This window comes from Stylophora pistillata, chromosome 3 (genome assembly GCF_964205215.1).
Source record: "Stylophora pistillata chromosome 3, jaStyPist1.2, whole genome shotgun sequence".
In the NCBI taxonomy this organism is placed as follows: domain Eukaryota; kingdom Metazoa; phylum Cnidaria; class Anthozoa; order Scleractinia; family Pocilloporidae; genus Stylophora; species Stylophora pistillata.
In genome coordinates, this window is record NC_142521.1 from 20,936,368 (window position 1) to 20,953,744 (window position 17,377).

The following is a 17,377-nucleotide window of genomic DNA, read 5'->3' on the forward strand; positions in this document are numbered from 1 at the left end:
CAAAAACTATGTCCAAATTTTGCTCTCTGCGCGTGCCCGAGATTTTCAGGCCGCCATTTTGCATTTGGATCGAAAGGCCGTCGAGTGCACGAGCTGTCAAGTGGTTTTTGGTAAGTTCGAGCTTTTAAAACCCCAACAGTGACCCCAAATCTGCTGGACTAGCTTCAAAACACAGTTTTCCACAAAAGCTGCGGCCGTTAATGGGTTAATTATACATCAAATCTCCATTGTTTTGTTAGTGACGTACATCAAATCTCCATTGTCTTGTTTGTGACGTAACTCGGGAATTGGTATATTGAGCATAATCCTTTTTTTGCCTGAATAAGAAATTTTCCTGTTGATATTTTCAAAAGATTGAGTGGAATAGTTATTTTATAATATTATTTCAGTCACAAGATGAAACTTGTAATTCCTTGAGAAAGAATGAAGGAAAAAAACAGCAAAAATGGGAAATGTTTTCAAAATATGTAATTGGCAGGCCTTCCAAATAGGTAGTAATATCATATTGTGTCATATGCCTTTAGAAGGGAGTAAATCAGATTGTAAGAAATTGCAATATCCTGTAGTGAGAATATTGTATGTAACATTCAAGATCTTAAACAACAACAAACATATGAAACATGTATGAACTGCGGTTATGAAACGTATATATGCACGATCCTTCGCAGTAAAGCACTATTTGAGCAATAGTGAAAATCAGACCTGAAAAAAATTTCAGGCCTGTACGGGATTCGAACCACTGACCTCTGCGATACTAGTGCAGCGCTCTACCAATTGAGCTAACAAGCCAACTGGGAGCAGGCCATCAAATTAATTCGACATAAACCCGTAGATGATAAATCAAACAACAACAAACATATGAAACATATGTATGAACTGCGGTTATGAAACGCATATATGCACGATCCTTCGAAGTAAAGCACTATTTGAGCAATAGTGAAAATCAGACCTGAAAAAAATTTCAGGCCTGTACGCAGTTCATACATATGTTTCATATGTTTGTTGTTGTTTGATTTATCATCTACGGGTTTATGTCGAATTAATTTGATGGCCTGCTCCCAGTTGGCTTGTTAGCTCAATTGGTAGAGCGCTGCACTAGTATCGCAGAGGTCAGTGGTTCGAATCCCGTACAGGCCTGAAATTTTTTTCAGGTCTGATTTTCACTATTGCTCAAATAGTGCTTCACTGCGAAGGATCGTGCATATATACGATTCAAGATCTTGTTTGCAATAGTATTCTATTAAAGATATTACCTATGATGAATGAAAAAAATGAAAAACTTTATTTCAGTGTCTATGTTTTTAGCTATAAGCTAATGGGGGACACTAAAAAATTTAAAAGTCACATACATTTACATATGTAGATGATAGTTATTTACAGTAGATAATTAAAAAGATTATAAAGTTATTTAGTTAAGTTTTATATTTCAACGAGAGTTGAAAAGTCGACTTTTCTTATGTTCTTCTTGAGCGAATTTAGAGTTTCTATCGTTCTTAGGTGTCTTGGTAACTTCGACCAGATGAGAGGTCCCATATATTTAATAGAATTCCTACCATATCTTACAGTTTCGAATCTTGGCAGTTCAAAGTCACTGTTCCGTAAATTATATTGAGTGTTCTGTATATTAAATAAGTCAGAAATATTCTCAGGTACGAGACTGTGCGTAACTTTAAACATCAAAGTGGCAATGTCTTGTAGGCGCCGATTATTCAACGTCGGTAGTTTGGCGCGACTTAGCAGTTCTTGATAGGACGCTGATCTAGTTTTGTACACCGCCCTAAGTGCTCGCTCCTGAATCCGCTCAAGCTTTCTCCGATCCGATGCATTACAAAAGTGCCATACTAAATGACAGTAGGTTAGATGGGGCAGAATTGAAGACCTGTAAAGTGATAGTTTAGCATTACAGGGTATCAAATTGCGTAGCCGCACTAGGACCCCTACTTTTTGACTGGCCTTAGAGCATAGATCACTGATATGACTAGTAAAACTCAATTTTTCATCTATTTGAACTCCTAAAAGCCGTATTTCCCCCATTCTGTTAATAGTATGACTATCAACAGAAGAATTTTGAGTATCGTTGTCTTTGTCAACATTTCTCGGGTTGATCGTTAATAGTTGGAACTTTTCTGGGTTGGTTGAGAGATAGTTGTTCCTGTACCAGGATAGAGCTTTCTCTCCATTTATCTTGATACTTTTCGCGACAACGTAATGCTTCTTCCCCGTGACATACATCTGATGGTCGTCGGCATACATGCTCAAATTAGCATTATTTATATGAAATGACATCATTTTGGAACAAATTCCACAGAACGGGGCCAAAGGACGAGGCTTGCGGGCAGCCAAGCGCCATCCTTTTCCAGTCACTTGTCACTCCTTTTATTTTCACTGTATTGAGCCTATTGTCAAAGTGTGATCTAAGAAGGTTGAGAGAATTTTGTCCAATGCCATAGGCCTCGAGTTTCTTTACGATTAGAGAATGGCTAAGAGAGTCAAAGGCTTTACTCAAGTCAGTAGACAGTATGTACACCAGTTCCTTTCTGTCAACAGCTGATATCCAGTCTTTCACGAGTCTAAGTAGAGTGGTCTGACAGCTATGATGTCTTCTATAAGCTGTCATACTCTGATAGAGAGTTGGATCATAGTTCCCGGTGATTTGCTTACTAAGCATATGCTCAAATGTCTTATTTACGGTAACAAGGGACGTGATGGGACGATAGTTCTTCGCCAGTTGCCTGTCACCTTTTTTAAACACTGGCGTCCACTCTCCCATTTTCCACGCACAAGGCCATCGCCCCAGCTCGATGCAGCTGTTGTAGAGAGTCATTAGCGATGGGGCAATTCCACAGGCCACGTTCTTAAGGAGTTTAAGGGGTACTCTGGGGTCCCACCCACAGGACTTATTAGGGTTGATATTTTCAAGCGCCTTTTGCACTTGATCCTTGCTGACGCGATTGAACTCGAAGTGCGTTCCTTGGTATGCTTCTCTTAGAGCTTTAACGCTGCCATGGTTGTCATGGTTCTCTTCTGTGATGCAAATAGCATTGTCTCCTACAATGCCAACAGCAGCTGTGGTGAAATAGTTCACTAATTGCTCAGCTACCCCGCATTGATCTTTTACAATGATGCCCTCTTCTGTTTTTAAACTGATTAAGGTGGACTCCCTAGTTTTGCTATTAATAAATGGCCTAAAGGCGTTGTAAAACTCCCTTGGCTTGGATATCAGCTCCTCTGACTTGGCGAACCAGTATTCCATGATAGCCTTCCTGCGTTCGCGTGTGGCAATATTCCTGTACTTTCTTTTAAGTGCCATGTTCTCTGGCGTTCGGTTCTTCCCAAACAGTATGGCGTGTTTCCTCTTGTTCCTTATCGCCTTTTTCCAAGTTTGGGTCATGTAGGGTACATCCTTTCTCTGGAAGACTCATCCTTAGTTCGTGGTATGCCTCATCATAAATGAATCCAGAGTCCTTGGCCACAAGAACACGCCGAGTTGTTTCTCTCTGTGAATGCGGCATGTCCTCCTCCTCTGTCGGAGACCCAAGCGGGATTACAAGTTCCTCGCCTTCTTCGCTGAACTTGATCTCGAACACATTAAAGGAGGTCTTAGTAAATATTTTTGTGAAGAAATTCAGTTATTAAAATGTTAAACCCAATTTATCTAAGGTCTTACAAAATCTGGTTATTAAAATGATATATTTTATGATTTAGTGACAAAAAAGGACTCGCTGTTTAATTATTAGGAATATTAGGCTTATTGTGAAGCGTCTGTTAGGCGTAATAGACAACTAAGGGTAACATCACTAAGTGTCCGACAACATAGTCCAACATGATAAAGAAATAAAAATAAGCCAAAAATGACCCCAAATAAGCATCTTCTCTCTGTACTTATCGTAATTCACGACGTTGAATTCGTAAACGAGAATTGGTGACCAAAGCTACCGGAACCAAAATGGTAACACTCAGACGAACAGACTACTCATTCTAAGCAACATATGGCAATCTGCGGTCTTTCCTTACACTTAGGTAGCACGGAAAGCCGTAAAACTCTTGAACAAAAGCTCACCTTTCAAACCGGTAGTCTAAATCCCATAGGGATCAACGAACGCTTTTCATTCCACTAATTTATTCGTGTTTTTCTCGTTGCCACGTTCCCACCAATAACGTAGCTCCATTGTCTGCCTTTAAAAGCACACACAACCCACAACTCCTCTATTCGCTCCGACGACGGGCTAACGCTCGAAATGTCAGCTTTTGTAATCATTACGGTGGCCAATTTACCATTTCAACTTTGTTGATATATCCAAATCTTTTTTATAAAACTCGTCACAGGAAAAAAAGGAAACACTCAAATCACTTGTTGCATTCTGCAAACGTAGTGCAAATAATATAAATTTATTGGGACTTCTGACAATTCGCTAGCCGGCTGTTCTACGGGCCTTCCCCCTCACCCGTAAAACAAAATAATCATAATAATAAATAAAATAATCAGCAGAGACGATCTATTTTACATCAAATTGATTTCCAAGAGCTATTTTGACTTGACGTGTGCGAACAGTTTATCAGTGGTGCTGTTTACTGGCAGCATTCTAATGGTAGGGTGCGACCTATGTTACTAATTGATTTCTTTGTTGCTCGTTTTATAACACCTTAGCGCTTTATCGAAGAGATGTTTTTGGACGTGGCCTTTCTCAGGTTACTGCACGCAAATACTTTGAGTGAAAAAGTGTACGCTCCTCTCGAATCGATGTTTTCGACTAAATGCGATGCTTTTCGACGTAAATGAAGCAGTTGCCCTCTTACACGAAATAAAAACAAGCACGAAACACTGTAGTCTCCCTCGGACGCAGCCGTTTTTTTTTGGATGTCACCCAACACTCCCCCAAAAGAACGGCTGCTGACAACCGAACTACATTCCTTTCTCCGAATTGGCCAATCACAGCTCGGGTTCCATTTTCAGGAACCTTTTGGCGCCAGACTCACCTATTGAGACTCGTCCTATCAGATATCGTTTTCTATCGCGATCCTCATGTGGAAAACACAAGACAAATGGCGGTGCTTAAAGGAGCGTTTCGCATAGCGTCGTCAAAGTTCAAAATTTTCGAGCTTAAAGCTCACCAGGTGCTTGTAGTTAAAAAAGTTTTAGTCGAGAAAGAAGATGTTTTTGTTAAGTTGCCTACAGGATCCGGGAAATCGTTAATATATCAAGCACTCCCGCTCGTGTTTGAACATGTTAACGATGAAAGTGGTCATATTATTGTTATTGTTGTTGCGTTGTACCAACGTCCGGAAACGCTCGATAATTCGGGCCGATTTCCTGTACCGGTGATAAGAAGCCACGAACATAACTAATCGGGTTCGCTCCAGCTATCAGCGGACTGGCAAATGAAGAAGTACAAGTAGTGTAGGAGAAGTTGGCCGACCTAAATTGCAGTGTTCTCGAATCTTCGCCCGGTTTGTTGACGGCAAGCACGCGCTTTTTTCCTCCTGATCTCCATCTGTAGGTCGAAGCAAGCGTTTAGCCCTTGGCCTAGATTGAAAGGCGTCTTGTATTTCCTTTTGATTATTGATGTAATTTACTGTTTCTTATATATTCTGACTTTTATAATCTGTAGTAACCTCTTGAAATAGTGCGAATAAAGAGTTTCAGTTCAGTTTTTAGCTTCTACTTTCTTCAGTTGCTCGCTGAAACTTTAATAACCGCTCAAACAATCTAGCGTTCGTGTCGTTGGCGTAGCAGTTTACGTCTATGTTAAGCGTAGATTCTATAATTTCAACGAAATTGTGAGAAACTTTCCCAAAAATATATACTCTATCTTTACCAGGGCACAACGATGAACATGTCAAACATTTCGAGCTCTCATTAACAAATTTCTTCAGTGTTTCTCCCAACATCCACATTTTCGCGTGAAACCTTACGTCATTCAGATTTTTTGGTATGCGATTGGTCTGTTCAATAGACCGCGACCAAACCGCAAGGACAATGAGAAAGGAATGTAGTTCGGTTGTCAGCAGCCGTTGGGGGAGCGTTGCGTGACATCCAAAAAATCGGCTGCGAGGGAGACTAGAAACACTAAAGCAAAGTATAATCTCTAGAGGACTTATTGGGACTTACTGAAAATTCGCTATTTTTATGCTGGCTCTTTTTATAGAGCCTCCCCCCTCCCCCGAAGAACAAAATGATAATTTCACATTGAAACTTCTAGTAATAATAATAATAATAATAACAACAATAAGTAAAATAATCAGTAGAGACAATCTACTTTACATCAAATTGATTTCCAAGAGGGCACCGATATATGTGATCCTAATCGCCAATAACTCATCCCTGACCAAACCAGAACGACTGCTTGCAATCTCGTCTTGTCCTCGTTTACAATTTCACTCGACTGTATACTTTCCTTCCACTAACAAGCCTCTGAATAGTGGATTTTTATATATATTTTTTCCGGGTTTGAGTTAAAAGGTACACTGGTAGGTGTATAAAGCAAACAGCAATGCTGATGTCACACTTGTCGTGAACTGTAGCTTTTAACTTTTTATAGCGACTGTTATCCCCACCAGCCACCGCAGCGTAACTTTTTGCACCGAAAGAACTCTACCAGCGCACCCTCCCCCGGGGAGAATTTGTCTTTTCTTCGGTCTTTCCGATCATTTAAATTGGCTGCTCGAATGCTAATCGTAAATTTCGAAAGTCCCGCGCTTATTTTCAACGTGTCAACACTATTAAAAAATGGCCATATTAGGTAATTTTTTTATCTGAGAACAAAGCCTTTTGTTCTCAAAGTTGATCCGCTTTTCTTGATACGAGCTAACAGCGAATTGTCGGCACATTCATAAATACCAACATTTACAGAGTACTTGCGTGATTCGTGTTTTCGCTTCCGATGAGAAGAAGAAGGCCTTATGCCCATTTCGGTTTCCTCCATTGTTTTGAACGCTTTCACCTCAACTGAGTTCAAACACGGCCGCGCATTCTTTCTGACGACTTCCAGACAACTTGAGTTGTAAGTGACAGTGCGTCAGTCAAAAAAATCAAAAGGAAACGACCAAGCGCAACATCCTGACCGGAAATTAGGTCATGGCCAGGAAAAAAAATAGAATTTACGGACAGTTTGGTTTAATTTGAGTCAGACCGCACGATGTATCTTTTTTGCCCTTGGAATTGTTAGGACTGGCAAACAATTAGTAACGTTATTTGTGATAGGCCAGTTTTAAACGAGACGCAGGGTTGGCGGATGGTAAATGCGAGACTAGCGTTTTTCTTTGCGAGCCCGAGATATTTTGACTTTTTAGATTGCGAGACCGAAACTTCAAAGGGTTTTGAGTGCGAGCGCGAGACGTTCTGACTCTTAAATTGCGAGCCCCTATTTGCTCGAGAGCTATGAGAATGAGCGAGAATGAGCAAGAATGAGCTTGTACAAAAGTCTCACAAAGGATCCTTTAGTTGTAAACCCTTGTACGAAACATCAGATCTGAAGATCTGTCAAGAGGTGCAGACTAAGACGATCTGTAAGAAACTTAAATGTCTTCATGAAAGAAACGTTCCGGTTGAATTCTTCAGATAACAGTGTTGTTCTTTGACCTTCCTCTTCCTCTCGGAAATCAAGTTTAGGGCATAACGCAATGTTCATAGACCGGTTCACGCTCTTGAGTGCATGCTGGGTAATTAGGGCAAGCAAATCCAAAATGGCGGACACGCTCGGCACACTCTTTTGCTTGATCTGAATACTTAATGAATATCGGCTTTGTTTCAGAACTGGTCGCAATTTTTAGTATTGACAGTTCAAGATAAAAGTCACAGCTACATTTTGAGCTCTGTATTTTCGATTTTAATGCGTCAAAAAATAAGATATATAATGGTTAACTACCGATGTTGTGTTGGAGGTTGTAACAACGACTCAAGATATCCAAAAAAGATAGTGAAACGGTCACATGTCGAAAATCTTCGCTGGCATTTTATTCCGAAGGATCCAAAGAAAAGAGCCCAATGGATTGCCAGCATATCCAAAGGACTTGTTGGATTCGAACCCGGCAACTACAAGACTGTTTGTTCGAATCACTTTCAATATGGAAAGCCAACGTACTCCTCACCAACTCCAACTTTGTATATGGTGCCAAGTGACTCTAACAAACCTTCACCCAAGAAAAGAAAGCTTGTGGCAAGACACGAAGTTGTCTCTACTGCTGAGGCATCCAATAACTCAAGCTTCAAAGAAGAAGGAACTCAATGCTTGATAATAAATCCGCTAACATACGGAAGTATGAAGTTTGCTGATTTAACAACAGAGCAAGATGTCCAGCGTTTCACTGGATTCCCTAACGTAGAAACATTTCAATTGATGTTTAATACACTCTTTGAAAAAGCCATGTGTATGCACTACTGGAAAGGAGACAAAGAAAGTGCTTTGAAGGACACCACCAAGCCCAGGTCAAATAATGTACAGAGAGCTCTAACCTTGGAGCAAGAGTTTTTGCTAACCATGATGCGAATCAAGCTAGGACTCTTTGTATTTGATCTGGCTTTAAGGTTCAAAGTTTCCGAGGCGACTGTCAGCTCTGTCTTTACCACTTGGGTTAAGCTGATGTCTAAAGAATTAAAGTGGATGATTTCCTGGCCAGATAGGTATTTAATTCAAAGAAATATGCCTGATATGTTTCGACGATATTACAGAAAGTGTAGAGTCATCATTGACTGCACAGAACTATTCTCTGAAACCCCATCAAGCTTAGAGAATGCGGCAATGTGTTGGTCAAATTACAAACAACACTACACGTTAAAGTTTTTGATAGGGATAACACCAAATGGCCACATATCATTTGTCTCTGAGACCTTCAGTGGGAGGTCATCTGATGTTTTTATTGTAGAAAACAGTGGTTTCTTAAACTATCTTCAGCCACATGACCAAGTTATGGCAGACAGGGGATTCAAGATTCATGACCTGTTAGCATACTACCAATGTTCTCTAACAATTCCACCCTCCAAGCATTCCAATCTCCAGATGTCAGGTGCTGATGTTAGGAACACATCACTTATTGCTAATGTACGGATTTATGTCGAGCAGGCTATCAAGCGAATTAAAGACTTTGCTATGTTAAAGCAAGAAATTCCCATTAGCATTCTTTCCCATTTGGATGACATAATCATCATTTGTGCAGCAATATGTAATATGAAAAAGCCTTTGAGTACATAGATTTCATTTCATCAATTATGTTTGCATTTTGTACCAGTCCAAAATGTTCCCATTCAATTTTCTTACAGGTTATAAGCTATGGTAGTCAAGTTTATTTACACATCTTCTAGAATACAATTCCTTTATGGAATTACACAAACATGTTTGTATATAGCTACAACAATGTTCAAACAATAACTTTGAAACTTTAGTAATACTAAATACTATAATGTTTTGGTTTCATCCGCACTATTTTGTACTATTTAGTAGTTTGTTGAGGTCATATTGCTTCCACTCTATAATTTTAATCATTATCTATTGCTTGTTCATTGCAAAATCTGCAAATGAATGTTGATTCTTGTTCAAAATTTGAGCAGGCCCAGTGAAACCATAGCATACAACATTCACACTGAACACTGTTTTCATCATCACATTCAATTTCATCTGGCTCAAGACAGGGTTTTTCACAGACAGCACAATAATAAATAGGCCTAGTACCTAGCAACACCCTAGCAACATAAGTCTTGAAAAAAATTGTTAGATTTGGTATGATATCTTGCCACAGTTTTAAATCAAACTCAATAATTTCAATATGAGCACCACTAAGTGGAGTCCAAACAACAAAAAAGGTTTTAGGACATCCTGTTAGGGCCATTTGTCCTTGTATCTGGTAATAATAACTGTGGGTTCTCTTGAGCATGATATTCCCATTCACTAATTCTAGATAAGTTGTATTGTTCCAATGCTCATCAAATTTCATGTCTGCAAGTGAGTATGGACATTTATACTCAATACAAGAATGACCACAGCAATCGCAGTGAAAAATACCATCTGGGGTAGCTCCCACAAAAGGGTAAGTTTTAGATATAAACAAGCCACAAGTCTGAAGCTTTGCATTTTTGTGTTTTTTGGATTCTTGTGCAAAGAATGATGCAGCAGCATCTCTCTCATGTTCTCTTCCCCATTTAATGGCAGGTATCATTGACAGATCGGTACAATCTAAAATTCGCTCAAGAAGAGGTGTTACTTTGCAATTTGGCTTTCTTTTTCTAAGAATTGTTTTTGTCTTTGTGTATACTTCATGAAAATGAGATGCAGTTATTCTACCTTTTCTTTGCTCTTTCCATATACTGGAGTTAGCCTGATCCCTTGTGGCCTTTTCTAATTCTTTAATGCTACTGTCATTGAAAGATAATTGTTCCAGAAATTGTCTCACTAATTCATCAGCATCTACACCATTGTTTTTAGAGGATATATCATCAGCTATAATTTGTAGTGATGGGGGAACATCATCAGAACTTGGTGGTGCATATGAAATATGGATGACAGCATCAGGATTTATGTTTCGAAGAGAAGCTAGAAACTTTTGCTTGCTTTCTTCGGTAACAACCCTCAAGGATTCTGGCCGAGGATCAAAGTTCTGTTTTTCCTTGCTATTAATAGCATAACTTGGGTTTTCTTTGACTACCTTGTGGCTTTGGAACACCATGTCCTTTAATTTCATGGGTTGGATGTCTTTCTTGCTAGTATTATTCCACACACATGCCTTATCTGTGCAGGAAGGATCTGTGAAACCTTTCTGGTTGGCAAACTCAACTTTATATAAAAGGGCTATGACATGATTACAGCACTGACTGTATCCAGCTGTACAGCTACAATATGCCCCAAGAATTTCACCGGGAGATTTACAAATTATCCACACTTTATGAGGTTCTTCGCGAATTCTTTGAGATGGAGTGACAGATGCAAACAACAGAACTTTGTCTTGTCCATGAATTGTTTTTGAGTATACAGTGTGCACAAAACCACTTTTAAAGTATGAATACGCTTTTCTGATTTTATATTGACCAATATAGTCAGTGTCGAAAGCTTTTTTTCCAAGTATAAACGAGAATATTTGACCAATGTTTGTATGCGGCCACTTTGTTACACAGTCCTCCCAATCGACCATGGATAACGGATCCTTTATACCGCATGTGCGTAGTAGTTCTACATGTTCATTTTGTAGTGACTTGGCTTGGCTTTCGGCCGAATCTCGAATAGGCGTTTTATGTTCAAAAGCTACCAAAGCACGAGCAGCAAGATCCGAGTGTGTCCCTCCAGAGGGCAAACCTCGCTGTTTAAGATAAAACTGCAATTCCCCACATGAAAGTTCCAAAAAATCTTCGAGGTGCGTGGCCATGATCGTGTTGTTGGGATATTGAACTGTCAACGACTTTTGAGCGAGATGGCAATAACATAAAGAGCTCAAAATGTAGCTGTGACTTCTATATTGAACTATAAGTATTCAGATCGAGCAAAAGAGTGTTGTTCGTATCCGCCATTTTGGATTTGCTTGCCCTAATTACCCAGCATGCACTCAAGAGCGTGAACCGGTCTATTGTTGTTTAACAGATTTTCATAGACTCGAGCTTTTCAGTGCTAAGTTGTGTTACTTTGCAAAATTGCTCAAGCTGAAACAAACAATATGCATCGTTTTCCGGAAAAGTTGAGTGACTTTGGGTCGAGAATGGACAACAGTTCAGCCGGGAAAGAACCGAGACCGAAGCTTACTTCCAGCCTTCGAGGGTTGAGTCAAAGAGACAAAGAACTGTTGAGTTTGTATTCGAAGACAATATTTCGCTTTGCATTTCTTTTAAAGAAGAAGCGACTGTTCACGCACCTAGCCGCAGACGTTTCGTTTTCGCGAAACAGATCACATTCTTGATTAGTAGTAGTAGTAGTAGTAGCAGTGGATAAGTTTATTTCTCACATTTTCACAGAAAATCTGAATTACAATGTGGTTACAATTATTTAACAAATATATAAAATTACATGCGTGGATAGGGACTGGGCTACAATGGGTTTAGAAATACAAGATAATTAATTAAACAACAACAAACATATGAAACATATGAGTGAACTGCGGTTATGAGACGTATATAAGAACGATCCTTCGCAGTAAAGCACTATTTGAGCAATAGTGGAAATCAGACCTGGAAAAAAATTTCAGGCCTGTACGGGATTCGAACCACTGACCTCTGCGATACTAGTGCAGCGCTCTACCAATTGAGCTAACAAGCCAACTGGGAGCAGGCCATCAAATTAATTCGATATAAACCCGTAGATGATAAATCGAACAACAACAAACATATGAAACATATGAGTGAACTGCGGTTATGAGACGTATATAAGAACGATCCTTCGCAGTAAAGCACTATTTGAGCAATAGTGGAAATCAGACCTGGAAAAAAATTTCAGGCCTATACGGGATTCGAACCACTGACCTCTGCGATACTAGTGCAGCGCTCTACCAATTGAGCTAACAAGCCAACTGGGAGCAGGCCATCAAATTAATTCGATATAAATCCGTAGATGATAAATCGAAGAACAACAAACATATGAAACATATGAGTGAACTGCGGTTATGAGACGTATATAAGAACGATCCTTCGCAGTAAAGCACTATTTGAGCAATAGTGGAAATCAGACCTGGAAAAAAAATTTCAGGCCTGTACGGGATTCGAACCACTGACCTCTGCGATACTAATGCAGCGCTCTACCAATTGAGCTAACAAGCCAACTGGGAGCAGGCCATCAAATTAATTCGATATAAACCCGTAGATGATAAATCGAACAACAACAAACATATGAAACATATGAGTGAACTGCGGTTATGAGACGTATATAAGAACGATCCTTCGCAGTAAAGCACTATTTGAGCAATAGTGGAAATCAGACCTGGAAAAAAAATTTCATGCCTGTACGGGATTCGAACCACTGACCTCTGCGATACTAGTGCAGCGCTCTACCAATTGAGCTAACAAGCCAACTGGGAGCAGGCCATCAAATTAATTCAATATAAACCCGTAGATGATAAATCGAACAACAACAAACATATGAAACATATGAGTGAACTGCGTACAGGCCTGAAATTTTTTTCCAGGTCTGATTTCCACTATTGCTCAAATAGTGCTTTACTGCGAAGGATCGTTTTTATATACGTCTCATAACCGCAGTTCACTCATATGTTTCATATGTTTGTTGTTGTTCGATTTATCATCTACGGGTTTATATCGAATTAATTTGATGGCCTGCTCCCAGTTGGCTTGTTAGCTCAATTGGTAGAGCGCTGCACTAGTATCGCAGAGGTCAGTGGTTCGAATCCCGTACAGGCCTGAAATTTTTTTCCAGGTCTGATTTCCACTATTGCTCAAATAGTGCTTTACTGCGAAGGATCGTTCTTATATACATAATTAATTAAATAATTAAGAATTAACATTTAAACAAGAAGGCGCGCTATATAAGGAAGTCTTCCCTGGGAAGACCTTGGCTCATTTGTTACTCGCCGTTGACGTGTGCGGGTCAAATTTAAATGCTGGTAGACGAACAAAAGGAGCTAATGAGATATCTATTGTTTACTTCCACCAGCATGGTGGCATGAGGTAACGTGCGAACCACCTCCTTCGATCTCAAATTTACTGCCACAAATAAAGGCAGTTTATATTGGAGAAAGGAAATATAAATCTCAAAAATTCTTGTATTGTGATGAAGACATAAAACAATTTGAGGAATGCGCCTGCTGTTCACTGCTTTGGAGTAGCTGTAGCTCAAGCTGACTTGATTCTTAGAGTTCTACATCACACGACGGTTGATTGACAAATGGTCCAGTGGGACCTAAGGCTCCTTTTATAGTGCGCCTTCGTATTTAACTATGTGGGTATGCAAATATATATAAAAAGAAACTATTATTTGTAGAAGGCTAAAATAGTCCTTGGGAAAAAGCTGCGGGGCAGTCTTTCGGTCCTGCATTTAGTCACTGAATAATTGCTATCGTTCCTCAATTGATACTGATGCACTTGCTTTCTTTCTTTCGGGAGATGTTTAATAAGTGGCCCTCCTCTTGAGATATTTTCAAGAGTTTTAACACAAAGTTCACTACGTCTTTCAACTAATGTTCTTAAATTAAGGAATTGCAGAGCTTCTGGGTAAGATGAAGTAGGTACTATGATTTTAAGAGCACGCTTCTGTATTCGTTCTAGCTCTTTTGAAAGGTAGAAGGGGAGGGCGTGGTGCCATACTACACAGCAATATTTAAGAACAGATCGTATCAGTGAGATATAGATAGTGGTTAAATCATTCATCTCCACACCCCCTCGACGGAGTACTCTGAGTATGTGTAGGCGTTTAGAAGCCTTGGTGACAGTAGCTTCAATGTGATTGTTCCATTTTAAGTTATTCTGAATCACCAGGCCAAGTACTTCGTGTGAAGTTACAAGCTCTAATTGTTGGTCGCCGATCTTCAAATGAGGGAGTTCTGTGAGTTCCCTGAGAAAGCATATCCGCATTTCTTTACACTTTTTAGCGTTGAGTTTCATCCAGTTACTGGAGCTCCAAGAAGCGACAGTATCGTGACTTGTTTGGATGGTTGAGGTGCTGTTCCTTACGAGCCCCTCAGACAACAATACATCATCTACAAACTTCCAAGTGCAGGATTCAGGATCAGAGATGTTCAAGTTATTTATCATCACCAGGAACAATATTGGACCGAGTTTTGTTTCCTGGGGGACGCCGGCTGTTGTTGGAAGCCAGTCAGAGATGTAGCCAGTTAACTTAACGCATTTCAAGATAGTACATGTAGGACTTTCTCAGTCATACTCGAATAACAGTTATCCGCAGTTCTAACCAGAGAACTTCCTCAGTACAAGATATTTTGTTTTCTTTACTTTTGGACAAAAGCCACTCAAGTAAATTTATTTCCTATGGAAGTGTGTTTGGAAAGTTGACCGCTAACAGCCCAATGATATATTTAAAGAGCGACATAAATTAATCATACATCTTGAAATAGCATCGAATGAAAATGTTTGATGATTATTTACGACAAAGCAACTTAAGTCGAACTGTTAAGGAAGTTGAGGTGTGCCGGATAGTAATCGATGTGTAATGCTGAAAGTAACTGAACGGCACAACAACCCGTCCTCAAATGATCAGATTTTATGGAGAACATAAAATGACTTATCAGAAATATCCTAGCTGTGTGTGAATTCGAATGAAAGCCGAATAAACACTTAACAGATAGAAAAGAAATTTCCACCTTAAGCAATGCTAAGCAAAAGTGTTTCGAAGCTTTCTCGTTCCGCAGCTGTCAGTCACATGACACCCGTGATGCATCAGTAAGGGTAGTTCTCTTCCAATAAGATTCCTTGTGAATTTGATTAAGAGCCCGCGCAAGTGATCATAGTGTGGTCGTAGAATCCCATTGAGGAGTACCTCGCGATAAAAGGTCTAAAGGTAAACATTAATCACGCGCGTGATCACAGTCATCGAAGAAAGCCATCAAGGTAAAGCTTGGGTGGGAAAGGTCTAAGGTAAACATTAGTCACGCTTCCCCCAAAATTGTCGTGTCGTTCGATCAATTAGAGTGAAGGAGCTTTTAATTTGAGTTCCGAAAGACGAAACGTGTCCAAATTTACTATCTTAAACACCTTTTAAAAGTTCAGCTTAAGTTACATTAGTGTTTGCTGCGTTGCTATCCGTCGCAAAATAAGATCTTATTGTACAATATCGTCAGTCAATCGGATTTTTAAGTCTACCAATATTTTCGGATGAAGCAGCAGTCGTTTTGGCGTTACTTCAATTAAATATCTCCTTAACGTTCAAGTTCTCCCTGAAAACCATCATTCATTGTTTATAAACAAGACGATGGAGTCAGCAATTTAACTTCAAGGCCTGGGAAGGTTCATTACGATTTCTTGCTCGAAACGTAACAAAAGGAAGTGATTATCACTTCTCATCTGTCGTAATGAAGCTTCAAAGCAGAATAATGAATTTCAATCTTCATTTCTCTAAACTAGTCAAAATGGCGTCTCAGTCGCATGCAAAGGACTCTTAAACAGTCTTTTCTAAGAAACGTGTTGTCTTTTGCAAACGCAAATGATAAATTTGATATAGTTTTCTCCAGATAAAGTCTTTTGTTAAGAGATGACCCTGACTGTGCTACTTGGTTTCACAATTTCGATTTCAGGCAGGAAGAAGCGACTATTTATGCACCGAGCAGTATCATTTTTATGGAACAGATCACTTTCATGGTTAATATAACTTACCCATTAATACTCGTGCAAAAGGTTTTGCCAGTAAAAGCTATTTTGTGCGATTTCCTTTTAGGCAAGAAAGCGACGTTTAATTTATGGGACTCTCCTATGAAAATTTCAAAAAGTTGACCGCTTGCAGTCCAAAGATATATTTAAAGAGCGAAACAACTCAATCATACATCTGATGGGAACAAAGTTAGTCACATCAAGAGAAAACCCTGGTACAACTCTTTACTTTGGAACAAAGTAAACCGATAAAACAGCTCTACACAAATTTGATACAAAGTTTTTACCCACAAATGACTCACTTCAATAACTCTCACAATGCTTTCAATATTTACCCTAGACCTCCGCCTCCCGGTTAGCTCAATTGGTTAGAGCGCTGGACTGTTGTGCCGGGAGGTCGATGGTTCGAGCCCCGCCCGGACCAACACTCATGGTCTTAAAATAACTGAGGAGAATGTGCTACCTTTCTATAATATCAAGAAATGGATAGACATTCTAGTCTTCTCGGATAAGGACGAATAAACCGGAGGTCCCGTATACTGCATATTTAATTAGATACTTCGAGTAGGAGGGGACATTAAACCATCCCCAAAGCTCCACGAATTTGATGTGATAATGGCATTATCAAAGATTAAAAAAACCGCTACTGGCCCTGAGAGGTTGCCGTATTGGGTTTGGAGGGATAATTGCACAAGTCTCGCTCCTGTGGTGACTGCTATGTGGAACAAGTCTCTGTCCTCTTACGCTTGGCCGACAGCTTGGAAAGAAGCCAACATCAAACCCCTCCCAAAGGTAGACACTCCTGTTCAATATTCGGATTTTCTGGGAATTAATGTAACTCCAGTTATAGCACGCTGTTTTGAAAGAACTGTATACCATCATTACAATGGGAAAGTTTTTGAGGAAAATCTGACGGTCACAATATGCCTATAGGGAGGGCTGCAGCTGTACAGACGCCTTGATTCAAATGCAGCATAATTACTGAAGGGCACTTGATGATAAGGATTTTGATTATGTTAGGCTTTTCGCGATGGATTTTTCGAAAGCCTTTGATAATGTAAAACACTCGTTAGTTGGGGAAAAGCTAAAGGCTCTTCATCTCAATCCTTACCGTGTCAACTGGTACTTTTAAAG